We start from the raw sequence: 19,582 nt of genomic DNA on the forward strand, positions 1-19,582 counted from the left end.
CCTTATTAGGTGTGGCAGAGCAGCTTCTACATTTCATCTCCTGCCTAGCACTCAGCAGCCATGAAGGGAGGCATTGCCCTGGGACCAAACTCTCTGTTTGCCATGAGACACAAAAGCAGGACCCTTTCTTCCCGTCCCCGCCAGGCTACCCGGATGGACATTCAAGATCTGTGGTACTTTGCAAAAATAGGAGCTGTCAAAGCCCACATGACTAAGGCTGGGTGAGGCCAGCTGCTGAGTGCTGCCTGCTTCCCAGTCCCTCCAGTACCATTCACCTAGGCAGTCCATGCAGCCGCTATACTTCCTGTTGCCTGTACGGTCACTGCTGACATGCTGCCGCATACAATTGGGACAGTCTCTGTGGGCCATGCGTAAGTAGCATCTGTGGGGCACTTGGGGAAACCATGAGTGAGGAAACATGCACTGCCTTCCACACCAACTGATTTTGCATGAGATGGGGAATGCTGGCTGTGGGCCGGGACGTTGTTCCCACTGCTGGGCCATTCCACAGGGGAGTGACTGGGGTACATGGCACTCCGAAGCTCCTGCTTCCTCATCTGGAAGTGCCCACACATGGCGTGACACTCATACATTGGACAGGCCTGTCAGGCCTGCATGGAGCTTAGCTGAGGTCTCTCACAGCCAGGCTTCTTCAGCCTGTCCTGGCTCTGGGTTCAGGAGGCCTCTCTACTCCCCCTACCAGTGACAGGTTCAAGCCCTACCTCTCCATAGTCCTTCTTCTAAATGCCTCCCCACACCAATGAAACAGCCGACCGTGATGCCCTCCCACACCAACAAAGCAGGTTGACCAAGGACAGTTATTGTAATTTTTTTGACCATCTCTAAGTGTAACATAATTAAGTAAAAAAAGAAATGCCCACAACATCCCCACAAAGGATGTAGGGTTACTTGAGATCTGTGGATGAAAGACGTTATAGATATTATCAGCTTTAATTTATTTATGGGGAAACTGAGGCAAAGAGGGCAACTGTCTTGCCAAGGACACAGAGCGGTAGTATTAGAACTCCAGAGGGTTGGGTTTTCATCACCTGACTAAGCGCACTAGATTTAGCATTAACGTTCCTGTGTGGCTGTATCTGTGTAATTGTCTGTCTCGCTATGGCGCTGACCAGGAAACATTTCAGTGTCAATTTTCCAGGTTTTGGAGATTGTTTTCAGACAAGATGAAATGTTCACAGGTCTGGAATCCCTCAATATGTGGTTCTGAAAACACTAAAAGATGGCGTGTCAAAGCAAAATATGCCCCCTGACACAGCCAGGCTGGGAGCTGGGACTCGCACACTTCCCCAACTCCTAGGCCGGTTTGTTTCCTGGGCTGGCTGAAGCCCAAGGCAGCTCGCTTCCCAGCCTGCCCAAATCAACAAAGTCGGGAAGCCAAGGCACCAGCCGCCCAGGAGTCAGACAGCCTGGGAGCCTGCTGGCCTGGAAGCCCTGAGGTCCCTGACACCAACGCACTCTGCATGGAGGGCTGCCCTGGAAAGCTGGGGATTGCCAACAGCCTGTCCAGCATGGAATCTTGCCCGTGTTCCATGTGACGTTCATCAAAATCAGCAAATTCCAAAGAAAACAACATTTCATTGGCATTTTTCTGACCATCTCTAATATATATGGTAGACTGTAGCCCTATGGGAGGAGGGTGTACATATATATTTTGCATACATGTGCATATACAGGTATATAAATGTACACACACCCCAGCTTTATTGTAGCCTTGTCCTTAATTTGTTAAAAATGAATCTTATGTCAAAAAAAACCCAACCTATTGTGTTTTTAAATAACAAAGCGCTCACCTTGCACACAAGACCAGGTGAGGCACTAACATCCTTTATTGTCTGGCAGAAATGGCCAGTCGCCATGAAATGGTGACCCAGGACTTAACACTGGGATTGGGACCCTTCTGCCACACCAGCCTACCCCCAATCAGACACACCTGCTTTGGCCCATGCTGTGCTATGGCCATTCAAGAGCTTGTGGCAAGCGTGTAACACCTCAGCTGCTTTGCCGGTGGCGAGACAAGGAGTAGAGCACAGCTACCCTGGTCAAGCCGAGGTTGGGGGATGGAAGGTTGACAATAGGGCACCAGCACCAGAAAGAAACGGCCCGGGAGAGCGAAATTGCTACAGGAAATCAGAGAAAAGACAAAACAGGTGTAGCGATAGGCCAGGCGAGTGCGAGATCTTGGGATGTAATAAAACAAATATTGTCTCCCCCCAACCTCGCCCCCCCAAGCAACAGCTATAAAGAACCATCACTCAGGAGAAAATGTAATTTCTCCCTGCTTGAACATGCAACACACCAGCGCTTGGGTTGTTGGTTTGTCTTCCCCCACCCCCAACCCTATCCCGGACAATATTTTATAGCTACAGCCTCACAGGCAGTCAATATTTGCATATATTATATTTACACATATAGCATGTACGTCTCTCTCTCTGTCTCTCTCATGCACACACACAACTCTCATTTCCAAAAGCTACGGGCTTGCATTGCAGGCTTGGGACCCTGTATATCTGAATGGGGCTGTGTAGCTGGGTGTATGATGTTTAGCTGTGTGCGTATGGGGTGGTATACAAGTTGTAGCAGCAGTGCTTGGGATGGGCCCAGTGCTAATAAAGCAGCGTGGTGCCAGCCAAGGGTGTTCTCTGTTTGGTAGAGGAGATGCTAGCAGCCTGTGCGTCAGTTCAGGGAAGGGGCCCCTTGCAGATCGGACAGTGTGAAAGCAGCAGGTGGAGAGATTTGTCTGAGGCGATGACCAAAGGGGGCCAGCTGGCCTCTCCAGCATGGCAAAAGTGAGAGCTGATCTTCCTTAGATGGTAAACGCTGTGGAGGCAAAGACCATGTCTACCTCTCTGTTTGTACAGCACCTAGCATAATAAGGCCCCCACCTCGGTCATAAATATTCAATACTGACAAGAACGGTCCTCCTCCATTGAAGTCAGTGGGAGTTTTGCCCTTGACTTCAAAGGGAGCAAGTCATAAACCTGGATTTAACAGCAGTCCATAGGAGATGGGGTAGTCCTAAGCGCGGGCATGGCAGATGGGTCCTGGTTCTACATCCAGGCCAATAGGAGTCTGCCATGGCAAGAAAGCCAAGTGCATTGTGTGGAGTAAAAGTGCTTGACCATCCCCGAGAATAAGAACTGCAGAGTGCTTTTGTGTTACTACTGGGTTGAAGGAATCTGCATAAAAAGCGAGGAAGGGGTGGGGAGGAGAGGGGGCTGTTCAGATACAAGAGACTTCCTCCATCAACTTTAACATCCTGCAGTCTTTACTCAGGCAAAACTCCCACTGAGTTGAACATAACACCCACCATGACTTCCCCTCACTATCAGGACCAATGAGTGCAGCTTCAGAGTCTCCCTCGCAGGTTGCACACTGAGCCCCATGCATGCTGGGACAGGACTTGGGGCATTTTGTGTGGGCTGTGTGAGGATTCAGCCCAGGTGAGATTCGCCCACTGCAGGGGCCATGCACCATTTCAGTGGGAAACTGGACTTTTAAACCCCCTTTCAGCCTCCCCGCCCTGCTGCCCCTGTGGTCTGCTGCAGAAACACCCACTCAGATCTCAAGCCTACCCTAGCCATCACCTTTCTCTGGGCAGGGACCTGACCTCCAATGACAGTGCTGTGCCTGGGCCCATCCAGCTCTTTCAAAGCAGCGCATATGTATTCAAGGATATCAAGGAAACATGTAAAACAATAATGGGGTCTAAATGCTCCTTGAGCCCTCATACCAGAAGTTGCCCATCATTCCTACGGGAACCCTGATAGGTTCTAGTCCTTCCGACCCTCCTGTAGGGTTGGGTCCCCCCGGGATCAAAGGTAAGGGCCATTTCTTGTATCAAAAGGAAGCTGTGGTAACTCCTTCATGGAGTAGAATGCAACCCCCTAACCCACAACGCTACACAGAACATTCCCACATACAATACAACGTGGTCTCCAAAGATACTGCCTGGGGTTGGAATAGCTGTCACACTGTCTTTGCTGGGCGTGAATTTCACCTAATAGTGCGGCTGTGGACAATAAAGCGTAGCCAGTGGCCACCCTTGAAAGTTCTCCAGTGGTGCCTTTAATGTGCTGTGTCCTCTCCCACAGCAGAGTCCAGGCAATACTGGGGGGAAGCTGCAATAACAAAGAGAGCTGGAAATGTTTTTAGGGTCACCGCTGTAATCACGCACAGTCCAGCTGTGGCTCAGGGCCCTGATTAAAGACATCCTCAGTAACTAGGGACTCAACAGTCGATGAGAATATTGCCAAAGGGTTGCTGGAAAAGACTTCACAGTAGAGGCTTGGCAGGTGTGAGATTACAGGGCGTCGTTGGCCTTAGCCTGTTGCGTGGAGGCACACTCCGGCTCGGCATTCTAGCTCTCAGAGACGAGTTGCACCATCACTCCTTGTAGCCCGTCTCCAAGGACGCAAGGTGTGCACTCCCTCTCGCTTTGTAACTAAGTCTCACAAGTCCCAAAGACCCCATTTCTGTATCAGGCTGTATCCCTGTCTTCATAACCCTAACATCTTTATTCATGAATGGGATGGCTTATCTCTGAGCCATACTCAATGCTTTTATCTGCTCCCAGAGAAGTGAACTGCTTATTAAATAGATTTGGTTGATTTTTATTTGAATGCATTTGTTTGTTTTTTCAGTGAGTTTTAATCATTTATACATGTATAGGTGTGTGTATACATATATATGTATAGGTATGTGTGTGTATACATATATATATATATGTATGTATGTATATATTTGTTGTCACATTCACAATGTCTGAAATTTTAGTCTAAAGGCAGAGGTACTGTGCTTGCCATTCCAAAGTTGACACACAGTTGCTGCCTATTCCATGCATTAGGGTAGGTTGGTGTGGTCATGTCCGGCCCAGGTTACTAGAGAGACAACGTGGGAGAGGTACTAGCTTTTATTGGTTCAACTTCTGTTGGTAAACGAGACAAGCTTTTGAGCATACACAGAACTTGTCTTCGGGTCTGGCACTCCGAGTACCTATCCCAGACCTGAAGAAGCACCCTGTATAAGCTCGAATGCTTGGCTCTTTCACCAACAGACTCTGGACCAATAAAAGATCTTACATCACCCACCAGGTCTCACTGTATATTAGGGGAAACTTCTCAGCTAACATGTTTGACTAGAGTAGCCCTGAAAGAGGGCAGGCTAATCCCAGGCATTGACCGGCTTCTCAGAGTCCCAATCCAGCCCCTGCTGCTGCGTGTGGGCTGTGTTAGGTCAGCCTTTCCCATCTGCTCCAGCTTAGCCACACTGTCCAGCATGTTTGGTGGACGAAAGGAGATGTAAGGGTATGTCTTCACTACTCGCTGGACCGGCAGACAGCGATCCATCCGGCGGGGATCAGTTTATTGTGTCTAGTTTAGATGCAATAAATTGACCCCCCCAAGCACTCTCCCGTCGACTCCTGTACTCCAGGACCATGAGAGGCGCAGGCGACGGGGGAGCGGCAGCAATCGACTCACCGCAGTGAAGACACCATGGTAAGACGATCTAAGTACGTTGACTTCAGCTACATTATTCACATAGCTGAAGTTGCATAACTTAGATCGATCCTCCCCTTCCCCCCCACACCAGTGTAGACCAGGGCTAAGCCTCAGTTCAGCACTCCTGACCTTGCAGTACCGGCTCTCCCCTACTGGTGTTACTCACAATACAGGTGCAAGCCCTAAGAGATACAGTGACTCCTTACAGCTTTTTATTCTGCTGCACGTCTATCAGAATTCACCAGCTGGCCCAGTGTAACTAGCGCTGACTTTTTAATGGTGACTGTGGAGCGTGAGATTCAGCAGCCATACTACAATCCTCTTAGGGTGAGGTCTCATTCACCAGCACTAACTGGAGGTTTTTTATAGTGCTACAGTCTCTTTCTGTAGCACAAACAGAGCTGAACCACAATCCTGTCTGGGTGCATACATTCACCTCTGTACCAGGCATCATCCAAACACAAGTTCAGATTCAAATTTTGAGCATGCAAAATCCAGGGGTTTTGGTCGGCTGATGGTAGTGACACAGACTAGATAAATCCAATGTAACAGCAGCAATCCATGTAGTTACTCCAGATTTACCTTGCTGTAAAAGAGAGCAGAGTCTGGCTGCTGGAGCCAAATCCAGAGTTCGGATCCTGGGTTTTGTTCAGGGCCATCTCTCTGCTGGATAACATAAACCCTTCCCCTTGCCAGCACACATAGTTTGGCTTTGAAAGAAAGCCAATGGAAAGAAGCCTCTCTAGCCTGCTTGCGTGACTTCAGAACTAGAGTCTAACACAATGTTCTTGTGACAAACCAATGTGCAGTGAAATTTCAATGATGTGCAGTGACTTTTCAGGACTAGGCACGCTGGTGAGAAATCAACCCGCCGATGGGATGGGAAGCAAACACCTGAAGTACAGTAGTTCTAGCTGTTGGCTGAGCCCACTACTTTATGTTTCATTGTGTGCAGTGACTTTTAGGGACTTGATCCTTGCAGTGTTCATTCAGGCAAAACTCTCAGAGCAAGTTAAAGGCAGTTTTGCCTGGTGAGGACTGCAGAGTCAGGAGGATATGGGCAGTCCAGGGGCATTTTGCCTGAGGGAAGATGTGGGATCAGGCCTGTAGGTAGAATTTTGAATTTTTTGGCCATATCAAAACAGGGAAGTAAATTCACATACCACACCAGCTGGGCTGCTGTTCTGAGCATCTCATCCTACGACCTCTTAAAGGGACAGACACTAGTTACTTTTTTCTCAATAACCAAAGCAGTGCCTCTTCTTTTACTCCAGCACCCCTTCAGCTTTTCAGATGCAAACAGAGCAGCTGAGAACCTGATCCAGAGCCCATTGAAGTCAACAGAAAGGCTCCAATGTTCTTTGAATCAACCCCTTCCTGAAGAGCCACTTCCCAGGAGTTTGCGGGGAGGGGTGGCACAGGGAAAGAACAAAACCACTGCGGTTGGCAGCAAATGTATTTTCCAGACGCAAACCGACCTATGTGTGCTCTCATCCATTCAGTGCATGCTCTCCTCAGCAGCCACTGCATAACATTTTGTTACTGTTCACTGTTGTTCATGTGTCCACATAAACTGTGTGTAGTATGTCTTTGTACCCTGCTAGGCCTCCACCATGATTTTTTTTCCTCTTTCTTTCGTTTCATTTTCTTTCTTCTTTTGTTTTTATCGTTTAATTGCAAGTATTTTCACTAGAGCTTTTTGACTGATGCTGTTTGGTACTTTTTATTATTATTACTATTATTATTTTTATATATATCTTCTTCCCCCACCTTTCCCTTTTTCCACACTATATATAAATATATATATATATATAAAAAAAATCTTTTCTTCTTTTGTCATTCAATCAAATTCCAACAAAACCAACCAAGAGCCAGTCAAATCCACCACAGTCTCGAGCTGAGCTAGGAAAAAAGTTCACGTAATGACATGAAAGTGGAGAATACAGTCCCCCAGTCCGTAAGTTCAAATCAACTCGAAGTTGAAAGTGTGACATGATGGCGTCATGTAACAAGCTAAGAATTGGTTGCATGACATGCCGTCAAGTTTCGTGCAGGTGCCGTGATTGAAGCATTTTTCTTGGATGTTGTATCAGTTGATGATTGGCCAGTCATGATCACATGTGCCTTTTTTGACTTTGTGCTGCCACAATTTCTTGCTGTGCTCATTTTCGTTTTGTTTGGTGCTTGCAGTGGTTTCTTTATTTGTCGTTTAATTTCTTGTCAGCGTTTTATGCTTCTTTAGATGTCACATAGAAGGAAAAAAAAAGATGGATTCCTAATTCTTTAGAAAATGGGATTGTTATAACTGTACAGATATTTTACAAAAAAAATGAAAAAAGAAAATGCGTGGTTGATTTTTTTGCACTTGAAAAATATTGTGATTTTTATTTATTTTTTTCCGGAGAATTGGGGGCCTTTTTCAATTGATGCTTTTTTTTTTCCCTTAGGATATTTCAAATCACTCTCCAAAATTAAAAAAAAAGTAATAATAGTAACAGCAGTTTAAAAACTATAGCTATCCAACCAAAACGCAACCTAGAGAAAAGCCTGCGGCCTCTTGTGTGCCTTTTCAAGAATTCCTAATTCTAAGGTTCCACATTACAGCCACTCCTGACAAATTATTTGTTTGGGGTAAGGGAGGGATTGTTTTGAGGGAAAAAAATAATCCTGATCAAAAAGCAAAATGCATCTTTTTGTTTACAACTGAAAAAGGGTCCTTGACGAGTGTTTTTTTATTTTTTTATTCTATTATTCTTATTATTTTTGGTGTTGTAATTGTTTAGACTGCTGTGTACGGTTTGCTGTTTGTTGAACCAACAGTGTGAAAAACCTGCCAGCATGGATTGATATTCCGCATGACACTTTTCCACCAGAGTGGACCTTTTGCAGATTCTAAGTTTCTTGATGTAATAAATCACTGAGTGTATAAGAAGAACCTGCTTGCTAGAAAGAGATAAGAGCTAATCCGTAATGATTAAGCATCCTACTTAAATGTCAAGTCTAGTCGGATCATGATTAAATTTTTTTAAATAACTTTTTTATTTAAGAAATGTTAGCTTTACTAGTTTTTTCAAAAAGTTCATTCCAACTGATTTTTTTTTCTTTTACCTCCCATGAATTGCCTGTTCAAAGTGTTACTTTCTGACATTCACAAAGAAATATACATTAATGACAGCTATTTCTCCAAGGAAAGTTCATATATCGTCATATACAGCACACAGTTAAAATTTAGAGCAATTTTTCCTAGAGGCTTCACACGCTAGAAAGTCCAGCCAAGCAAGATTGTGATTTGGCTTTTTCTTTTAAGTGCCCCTTTACAAAGTATATATCTGCACATAGCTATAGATGTGAGTATATATATTTATATAGATATATATCACTATTATTAAAAATGCAGAAGGAGCAATTGTATTTTTTTTATCATGATCTTGACTGCCTTGCTCGCTTTGGGTCTGAGCCAATTCCCAGTGAAGTCCATGAGAATTTTGCATTGACTTTAGTGGGAGCACACCTCAAAAGCAAACTCCAGAGCAAGAGCTCTGTTCTGTTTCCGTTGAATCTGAGAACAAAACACATTCACTTTCAAAGGGAGTAGGATTAGGCCCAAAAGAACAGGTTTTTTTTTTTTTCAAAGGCCTTTTTTTATTCTTTTACTTTGCCTTTTTAGTTTAATTTGCAATGATCTTCTTCATTTTTTTAGGGCAGCAGCTGAATGGGCCACACTTAGAAAAAAATATATATATATATTTTAAAAAAACAGGAACTGTTGGATTACACCTTTGACATATCAGCAAATATCAATCAAGCTGAAGACTTCAGACTTATTCTCTCTTTGATTGTTTAGACCGTAACATTTCTTCAAGAAAAGTATCACGTCTGCTGACTTCGAAGGACACAGGCTGGAAACAAACAAAAATTAATAAATAAATCAGAACAGGAACAAGATCAACCCGGATTTCTGAAGAGACATTGATATCACCACAGCGGCTTTTCTCCAAACAGGAAATGCAAACCTGGATATGGACAAAGGAGTGCCTGTTTGCCACCAAGGATGCGGCTACCATGTTGACCCCATGGTAATGGTCACTGAGCATCTTTATCTGTCATTCCTTAGCTATATAGGGACCAAAGGACAAAACTTTTTATTGCAGACTTGTAGCTGTATGTAAAATATGGAAGTTCTTTGCTTTTCTCTGAGCTGTTCCTAAAACAGTTTTTGAGAGCAATTATATGAAATATGTAAAAATTAAAAAAAAATGCTTAAATGCTTTTAAAATGGCAAGATAATAGTTCTTTGATACTTTGGGAGGTTCTTTGGTTATACATTAATTAGAATCTATGAAACTTTCATATGGTTTTCTGTATAATACGTAAGGATCGCGCTGCTCAAAGCAGGTAAGATGACGTCTGTGAAAAGCAAAAAAAAAAAAAAAAGTAAAGTAAATAAATAAAAAGGCATAGCCAAGAGAAAAGAAAGATGGTTGATAGTAAAAAACAAAAAAAAAAAGGTTTGTAAATGCTTCTAACTCTCCCTGTTTAAAATCCTAATAGTTGTACAGAATTTAAAAAAAAAGAAAAAACCTTTAAAATACCTATATAATAGAAAAAAAAATTAGACAACAAAAAGCAAAAAAAAAAATACTACATAGAAGTTAGCGTTAATGCTAAAAACAAAGATGTTGTAGAATTGTAATTTTTGTAGAGTTTAGACTGAGCATAAATTCCTACTCTCTGCCAATTGCTGTTGGATGCTGTTATTTATCGAGGAGAAAAAGAAGAGAAATGGCTATTTTGGCAGCTTTTTTAACTGCAAGCATTCCAGCTATTAACAAAAATAAACAAACGAAACTCCATTCTTGTAGACAATGCAAACGGGAAACAAAACAGCTGTCTTTTTATCAGATGTAGTTCTAACTTGAACAACAAAACACAGCTATACGCTTCATGTCTTCATGATCTGCTGTCTGCAAATTCCCATCATCCTATGCTTCAGTAGCTTCCATATTTGCTCTAGAAACCTTCAGAGCAAGGGGTTAGCTTAGAACCTTAATCTTAAAAAAGAAAAATAATATTAAAAAAAATAAAAAAATAACATAAAAAAACAATCTCTTTGAAGAATTTCTGAAACTGTTTACAAGGAATTTTGAAAAACAGGGGGATGTTTAAAAAAAGATGCTGGCTCTGTTTTTCTGTAAATAAATTTGCATATTTTGTAGGACTTTTAATTGTAATGATAGAGAAAAAAACAAGGAAAACTATTTAATGAAAGCACGATATTTATCTTTGGTAAATGACTTTAGATCAGTTAAAAAATAAGACATTGCTTTAAAAAACTGAATCAGAAAAAACAATGAATTATTTAAGAACACATATATTTTAAAGTATATCATATTTATTATAATTTATTTCCACTGGATTCAGACTTGATTTGCATCATTCTCGCTCGTTTTAGTTGAACTAAGAAGAGTGTGATGATTATTTCTGATTCTTCATTTGAATCTTACTTTGTTTTAATTGGTTTTGGGTTGGTTTTTGTTTGTTTTTAAATAACAATGTTATTGTTATCTTGGCCTTTTTTTAACACCTTATTGGGTCTGATCTTACTGCCCTTACTCTGGCAAAACTCCCACTGAGTAACAGCAGGTGTTTCATCTGAGTAAGGACAGCAGAAACGAGCCCACAGCCAGGACGTACAGATGTGTAATGCAGCTGCAGTTCCATACAACTGCTCTTTCACTCTCAATTCCCTAAAACTCCTTGTAATCTTCTGTAATTATTGAATGACGCTTTCCAGCTTAGCCCTAAATAAAGCACAGTTTAAAAAAAAAAAGCCATGTTCTTTACTTCTTGATGGCTTTCCTTAATGTGTTTGCGTTGAGAACAAAATGAATCTATTTCGACTTTTTCATTAATATACATTGTTTGAGTATCAGAACAAATCCCTTTGTTATATAAAACATATCTCATTGGATTGAATTAATGACATGGTTTCATTTAATGTCTGCTTGATATTCCACGGTGGTTTACTTTAAACCTGGTAGGTTAGAACATCAAATAATGGTACATACAAATTAGAGGCATCGCCGTTCCTATTTGAAGCCTGTTGTTTGATTCACACTTATGGTTTTTTCATGCTGATGAGGACAGGAGCTAAAGCTCAGGACTTTGCTCCTTTCGCTACCTTGGGATAACAGTGTGAAACTTACCAGGCTCTGGGAATGAGGCTCAGTTTTTCTCAGAGCAGCCCTCACATCTCTGCTTTTGAATTATTTTTAATGCTAGTTACAGACCAGCACACGGCAGAGTCTCGGGAAATCTGCATTCTTTTCCTGGCTCTCCCAGCGGCCTGTGGACTTCAACAAGTTGCACCCTGATGGCTCCATTTATAAATGGGACTCATGCGTCTTACCCAGGCTTTGTGCTCTGTGGAGGCAATTAGAATGTGTAAGTAGAAAGTGGTGTTTTTCGCCACTAATAGCTATTGATGGGTCCAGTTATTTACAGGAAAGAAACAAATGAAACTGGAGGGAGATGAGAGATCTATTCAGGGATGTGGAAAGGGTTGGTTATTTTCTCCTCAAATGAAGATGAATGCACAGCACATTAGAACACACATAGGTTCCACCTCCGCCTCCTGGTGCAGAGGACATCATGCTACGGCAGGCTGAGTCGGGGTAATAAGCTATGAAGCCTTTCACCACCCTGATCACTGGCGCAAAACCAATTCAGGTGGGAAGTACGTGGGTGGGACTCAGTCTCTAGTGAGACAGTGGCTGCATTAGAGAGCCCATCAGTGCAACCGGCAGGCTTGACACAGAGAGAGAAAGAGAAGATCCCAGCCTGGGCTCAATGGTATAAATCCTTATGTGATGGCCCCCAGAGCCAAGGCTCTGCAACTGAGGCTGTGACAATTCATATCCTCTGTGGCTCAGCTCAGAGTGGGACCTGTAAGACATACTCACCAGTAGGTGACACTTGCTTGTGATTGGCCCTAGTGTGGGACACTAAAGGAAGGGCCCTTTGGCAATCAGCTTCTTCTCCCTTTTCCTGCTTAAAGGCCTGCACCCGGTTGTCTTCACCGCTGCACAGCTGTGCGGATGCAGATGGGAAATGGAAGCAGGTTCCTATCCATAATCAGCAGCTGGCCGCCTCACCTTCAGACACTGACCAGTCTGAGAATGGAAGGGGGGAATCGCACAAACTCTGAAACATGCTATTAACAAACGTGGGAAAACTTTAGTTCAGCTGGTGAGACCTGGAACAACAAAGGAGGCGCTACAGATCATTGCCCCTCTTCCATCCCTTTTTCCTCAGGGGACAGATAGCCAGGGCCGGCTTCAGGCACCAGCCAAGCAAGCTCGGGCTTGGGGCCGCAGATTCTACGGGGCGGCTTCCACCCAATCCTAGAGTGGCACGGCCACCCTTTGGTTTTTTTGGTTCGCCGCTCTGGCCGCCCTGTAGGGGGCGGTGCCATGGAGGAGGGGAGCGCCCTGCTGGGAGCCGGCTGCGCGCTCCATCTGCAGCATGCCCGGCAGCCCATGTCCTCCCTCCCAGCCAACCGGAGTGGCACAGAGCCCGCCTGGCAGGTGACACGGCAGGAGGGGCTGAGTGGTGAGCGCCCTGGCTGAAGGAAGCCCTGGCCGCCCCCTTGTCACTCTCTCCCCCGCTCCCTCCCGCTTCCCCCTGCTAGCCAGGGCACATCTGCAGCCCAGGGAGTCCCGCTAGCTGAAAGTTTGCACCCTGGGTCCGGACACCTAGCAGGTTTTTTTGTTGTTGTTGTTGTTGTTTTTGCTTCGCCGCTCCAGCCGCCCCACTGATGTGGGGTTTTGGGACGGGGGTGGTTTGAGGCAGCAAAAAAGCCCAAGCTGGCCCTGGGGATAGCTCAGTGGTTTGAGCATTAACCTGCTAAATCCAGGGTTGTGAGTTCAATCCTTCAGGGGTCCATTTTGGGATCTGGGTCAAAAATCTGTCTGGGGATTGGTCCTGCTTTGAGCAGGAGACTGGACTAGATGACCTCCCGAGGGCCCTTCCAACCTTGATATTCCATGATCTTTCCAATGCTATGGATCACCTCTGCCACCAACCCCACCTCTGTGACTTCCCAGTCTCCTACTCTCTCTTACCCATGCACGCACCCCTCATGTCACTTGGGCCTAATTTGGGTGCTGCATGTTATGTAATTATATAACAGCTCCACCCAAGTCACTCAATCTCTTTATCCCGGAGTGCCTAAGCCAGAGGTGGACAAACTACAGCCCACGGGCTGGATCTGGCCAACCAGCCATTTTAATCTGGCCTTCAAGCTCCCACTTAGAAGTGGGGTCTGGGGTTTGCCACGCTCCAACTAGGGAGCAGAGTTTGGGGGGGAGGGCGCTCCACGTAGTTCCCAGAAGCAGCAGCATGGCCCTGCTCCAGCTCCTACACACAAGGGCAGCTAGGGGGCTCCACTCTGCATGCTGCACCTGCCCCAAGCACGGCCCCCGCAGTTCCCATTGGCTGGGAACCACAGCCAATGTGAGCTGCAGGGGCGATGTCTGCAGAAGGGGCAGCGTGCAGAGCCGCCTGGCCGCACCGCCCCATAGGAGCCCAAGAAGAGACATGCCACTGCTTCCGGGAGCCGCTTGAGGTAAGCGCTGCACAGAGCCTGCACCGCCAAGCCTCTGCCCCAGCCCTGATCCCCCTTTCACCATCCGAACCCCTCGATCCCAGACTGGAGCACCCTCCTACACCCCACACCACTCATCCCCAGTCCCACCCAGAGCCCACAACCCCAGCTGGATCCTGCACCTCTTCCAGCACCCCAACCCCTGCCCCAGCCCTGATTCCCTTCCTGCCTTTCAAACCTCTAAATCCCAGCCCAGAGCACCCTCCTACACAGCAAACTACTCATTCCCAGCCCCACCCCAGAGCCCGCACCCTCAGCCAGAGACCTCGCCCCCCCCACACACACCCTACTCCTCTGCCCCAGCCCAGAGCCCCCTTCCATACCCTGAACTCCTCATTTCTGGCCCCTCCCTGGAGCCCGCACCCCCAACCAGAGCCCTCACCCCCTCCCACACACCAACCCCAGCTTTGTGAGCATTCATGGCCCGCCATACAATTTCTACTCCCCTATGTGGCCTTCGGGCCAAAAAGTTTGTCCACCATGGTCTAATCCACAACAAGAATTGGCCTTTGGGACAAAGTGAGTAAATTCATTGTCATTTGGGCGTGAAACCGACCTCTGATTCCTGTGTCCTGTCTGAGGCGTACCGCAAAGAGCAGAGAAAGACTGATCACCGCTAGAAATGAAGAAGTTGAGCAATGGACAAGAGCCATAAAACAATACCAAGACCACTCACTTTGATGGCCCAGACTGAATTTCCAGAAGACACTTGCCAGAGATGTAACTGAGATGACGACTATGTTAATGGAATCATGTCCAGAATTGTCATGAAGGCAGGGCTTCTTTGGCAAGAGAAATGGGGGTGGGGGGAGTAAGGAGGGCAGCAGTAAGACAGGCTGAGGCTGACCAGGAGATACCTTTACATTTTTGCAGGGCAGGTGAGTCGGTTCCGTTCTTGTCCTGCAATTGAAGAGAACACAGCCCATCTAAGATAGCGTGGAGGGAAGTACCAAAATACCTATATGTTTCTTTGGTCAATTGCTTTTTTTTCTCTCTATGCTTTCTAAATCTACTAAATAAAACTTGTTGTCAACTGCTCGTTGCTTAGAAAATCGACACAGGGACCATCAGAAAGGGTCCTGTACGTGAAAAGGGGTCTGTTCACTTAAGGCAGCATAATCTGGTCTCGGCCTAAGAGCAGAAGAATCACAGGATTCCACTGCAGTGAAAGGTTAGTGGCAAAAGGTCCCTGCACCTGCATGGATCTGAGAGACCAAGAGAGAAGACAGAGGCCTAGCTTGACTGTAAGGGTGTCACACGCTTCAAACATTCACGTTAATAAAGCAACAGGGAGCATACAACTAGCCTAGAGGGTCCAAACTTTTGTTCTGCAGAGAGCTGGCTGGCACATGGTGCTAGCTCCTTCTCCCTAGGTGGTAAATCACACTGAAAGAAGCGAAGAATGCCCTAACCGCATGCCGAATGTTACTCGTCCAAATGAGCACTTGCTAGAGTTGCTAAATGAAAGGGGAAGAGATCCTGGCCAGGCGTCCATGAGACGAGCTGTCTCTTGAGATGTGGCCTGTGCCATGAACAAGCCTACGCTCTGGTACCTCACACTGTGAGACTGCATCACCTCGCCAGAGCTCTGTAGGCAGGCAGAATGTCATTCCCTCCCCCCACACTGGAACTTGGGAAGGACGGCAAACATTCCCACAGGTCGTTTAATAACCACTGCAACTCCTGACAGCACACGCTGGCTATATACTGGGTCAGAGGGAAGAACGGCACTTACTCATACATCATTGCTAACATCACTGCCTCTCCCACCTGACTCCCGTCACAAGTCTCCCAACCCTGCTCAGCACAAGCTATGACAAGGTCACAGACTAAGGTGCTGTTGTGCCAGTAGCTTTGGCTCTGCATTGCTTTTCTGGCCATCCTGGCTAACAGCAACTCCGAAGCCAGGTTACCTTTTTCATAGCGGCTTCCTATTATTGGCCATCCTTAAGCATTTGCAAACCAGAAAAAAAATTCAGCTGACAGGGACCATGTCATAAACAGATAAGTAAGAGTTAATAGAACAAAAGTACTTCATATCTCTTCTGCCTGGAAAGGGTTAACAAGATCAGTGAGCCTGGCTGTCACCTGACCAGAGGACCAATCAGGGGACAGGATACTTTCAAATCTTAAGGGAGAGAAGTTTTTGTGTGTGCTGTTAGTGTTTGGTTGTTGTTCTCTCTGGGTTCTGAGAGTGACCAGACATGCAACCAGGTTTTTCTCCGATTTCCCTGATACAGGTTCTTATAGATTCAAAATAGCAAGTACTAGGTGATAAGGCGAGTTAGGTTATGTTTGTTTTCTTTATTTGCAAATGTGTATTTGGCTGGGAGGAGTTCAAATGTGTATTTGGCTAGAAGGATTTTAATTTGTACTTGTATACTTAGGCTGGGAGGGTATTCCCAGTGTCTACAGCTGAAAGACCCTGTAACATATTCCATCTTAAATTTACAAAGATAATTTTTACTGTTTTTCCTTCTTTAATTAAAAGCTTTTCTTGTTTAAGAACCTGATTGGTTTTTTATTCTGATGAGACCCCAGGGGACTGGGTCTGGATCCACCAGGGAATTGGTGGGGAGAAAGGAGGGAAGGGGGAGAGAAAGGTTAATTTCGCTCTGTGTTAGGATTACTTTCTCTCTCAGGGAGAGTCTGGGAGGGGGAGAGAGAAGGAGGGGGGAAGGTGGATTTTCCTCTCTGTTTTAAGATTCAAGGAGTTTGACTCACAATAATCTTCCAGGGTAACCCAGGGAGGGGAAACCTGGGAGAGGCAACGGTGAGGGAAAGGGTTTACTTTCCTTGTGTTAAGATCCAGAGGGACTGGGTCTTGGGGGTCCCTGGGCAAGGTTTTGGGGGGACCAGAGTGTACCAGGCACTGGAATTCCTGGTTGGTGGCAGCGCTACGGGTACTAAGCTGGTAATTGAGCTTAGAGGAATTCATGCTGGTACCCCATCTTTTGGACGCTAAGGTTCAGAGTGGGGACTTTTACCATGACAGACCAAAAACAAGAAAGCATGAGCATAAAGTAGATGGCAACACTCCAGTGAATCACAGCACATACTCCTGGGTTTGAAAGGATTGTCAGAAAGCACCTTGTGTCTAGTTCTTCCTAATGGCTCTTAAAGAAAAGGGCACCTGTATCCGATTATAACAAAGGGACACTTCAGGAAGCCAATGAACATGGTGGCATTGAGGCAACATCTGATCATAAAGTGTAACCATTAACAACAAGCTAGTTGTTGGGTTTTTTCTAAATCAAGACTTGGGAGCCACCAACATCTGAGGAGTAAAACTGTTACTGTGTCACTCCACTGACAGTGTAGATGGTCACTATGAATCAAACTCAGCCCCAGTCTAAGTCCATGTTGTGTCCTTTGGGGGTCTATTTTCCCATTGTTCCCGGCAGTCGGGACAGGATTGCCTCTATTGGCTTCTGGGTGCCGAGTAGAGCTCTGCAAATAACGGATTTTTCATTGTACTGGCAAGTCCCAAAAACTGGTGGGGTGTGGGGCAGGGAAGGGAATTGCTTCAAATCAAATCAAAACCACCTCTTTTTAAAAAAATTCATCAAAACAAATTATCTGAGGGTCAAACAAAATGTTTTATTTCAATTCAGGCCGTTTTTAAATGCTTGTGGATTTTTTAAAAATAAAATCAAAGGAAATTTTGAAACAAAAAAGTCATTTTGAATGGAAAAATTGAAACATTTCATTCAGAAAATGTGAAAATGAAAAATTTCCATTTTTTAAAAAGTTTTTTATTATTTATTTATTTAAACAATGCAGCAAACTGAGACAAATTCACAAAAATGTTTTGGTTTTGCCAAATTTGCACTTTTCACCCAAAAATATATCATGTGAAGAATTTCTAGGGCTGCACACTTCTGAAAATCAGGGTAAATATGAATTTAAGAGGTTAACTTGGGTACTTTTTCATCGCATTTCATATTGATAGTGTTCACATTTAATCTATGTCACCCAGAAGGTCGCCTTGTTCTGCCTTCTTTCCTGTGAAAACCAAGCTATGTGCAGGATTATACTGTTCATGGAGAAAAAGCCCAAAGACTCAGAGAGGGTCAGGTTTTAGAATCACCTGTCCATACTGGATTGCATTTGCGGAAATGGTATCGGGACACAGCCTTTCCCCAATAGGTCACAGTTTTGCTTGTATCCCAAGTTGGTAGTAATGAAGTTGTCATCTGATTGCACTTAGGTAAACGGCTGTACGTGCAATCATTTGATTGTCTCATTATAGTTCCTCATGCAGAGGGATCCCTATAACAAATGGATGAGCCCATTTGGCCCCCTTGTTTATATTGTCAAAGGAGACACTGAGGAATGAGTGAGACCTTAAGAGAACTTCCCAACTCCCAGAGATAATCCATCAGGGCTGGATTATATCGGTTTGGGAATATAATGCAACTTTACATGGACCCTGTTGGGCTTATTCCCTGGCTATATAGAAGGCCATAGATTCATTGAAACTAGACTGGAGGGCCCTCAATCTGGCCACTTTCACTGGTACGACACTGCTCTCTAAAAAAGGAAATGAGGGATCATGATCAATAAGGCAAAATTTGCCTAAAAAAACAGACAAGCCGTGGTTAGTATGTGTCATGAGAATTCCTGCTGATGAGAATGGAAATCATTCCAAAGAAGAACTTCAAGAACATTATGTGTGCAAGTGCATGACTAAATTGTACAGCGCGTCAGAGTGATTGATGTGCAGCCCAAGTAAGCGTGAAGATGGAATGGATAGCTGTGTATGCAAAACAGGCAACCAAGCTCATAAATGACCTCAATTGGCCGTTGCAGTTACTCAATTTACATGGTAACTACAAGTGCAAATTAAGTGTGTGCCTGTACACCTAACGTTTTTCTGTAGCCGACTCTTATTAAGTATCTTTCTTAACAATTAAAGGTGAGATTTTTAAGAGAGCTCCGCATTGGTCTAATTCTGTACCCAAGAAGTCAATGGGAGTTTTACGATTGTCTTCAGTGGGCACCAGTGAAAGGCTAACCCACAAACTCGGCACTCCCATAATTTCCTTCCTCCCGAAAGGTCCTTTAAATCCTGGAAACAGATATCTCAGTGCATCAGGGAAGGCAGAAAACATGCCCATCCTTTACCGAAAAACACCATGCATGGTATGACACGTTGTAATAGACAACCAGCCATGTTCTATCATTCTTCTGTGTGAAATCTCCTTCAACCTCTCACTTTATCAGACATATTGTTATTTCCTCCTTCGGCAATAAGATCAACTGAAACCTCCACATTTTTCTTCCAACAGTTACCGTACATTATTTATGAGCCTAGAAAATAATCCCACTTTGTCTTCTAACCCTAGTTTTGCATATATACATGTGTTTTTCCATGGAGACCCATGTGAATTCTTCA

The 19,582-nt window shown here is 44.9% G+C and overlaps 1 protein-coding gene across 13 annotated transcripts in view; it reads left to right on the plus strand.

Annotated features, from left to right (window-relative positions):
* Positions 1-9,953, plus strand: part of CELF4 (CUGBP Elav-like family member 4) — an 885,136-nt gene extending 875,183 nt beyond the window's left edge. For 9 of the 13 annotated variants that reach the window (XM_030567118.1, XM_030567128.1, XM_030567124.1 and 6 more), the window contains exons 13-14: positions 7,389-7,476; positions 9,220-9,953. The gene's annotated coding sequence lies outside the window, so the exon portion shown is untranslated. The remainder of the gene's footprint in view (positions 1-7,388; positions 7,477-9,219) is intronic. The other 4 variants (XM_030567122.1, XM_030567119.1, XM_030567121.1 and 1 more) reach the window with 4 other exon arrangements.
* Positions 9,954-19,582: the final 9,629 nt, after the last annotated feature.

Source organism: Gopherus evgoodei, chromosome 6, assembly GCF_007399415.2.
Source record: "Gopherus evgoodei ecotype Sinaloan lineage chromosome 6, rGopEvg1_v1.p, whole genome shotgun sequence".
In the NCBI taxonomy this organism is placed as follows: Eukaryota; Metazoa; Chordata; order Testudines; family Testudinidae; genus Gopherus; species Gopherus evgoodei.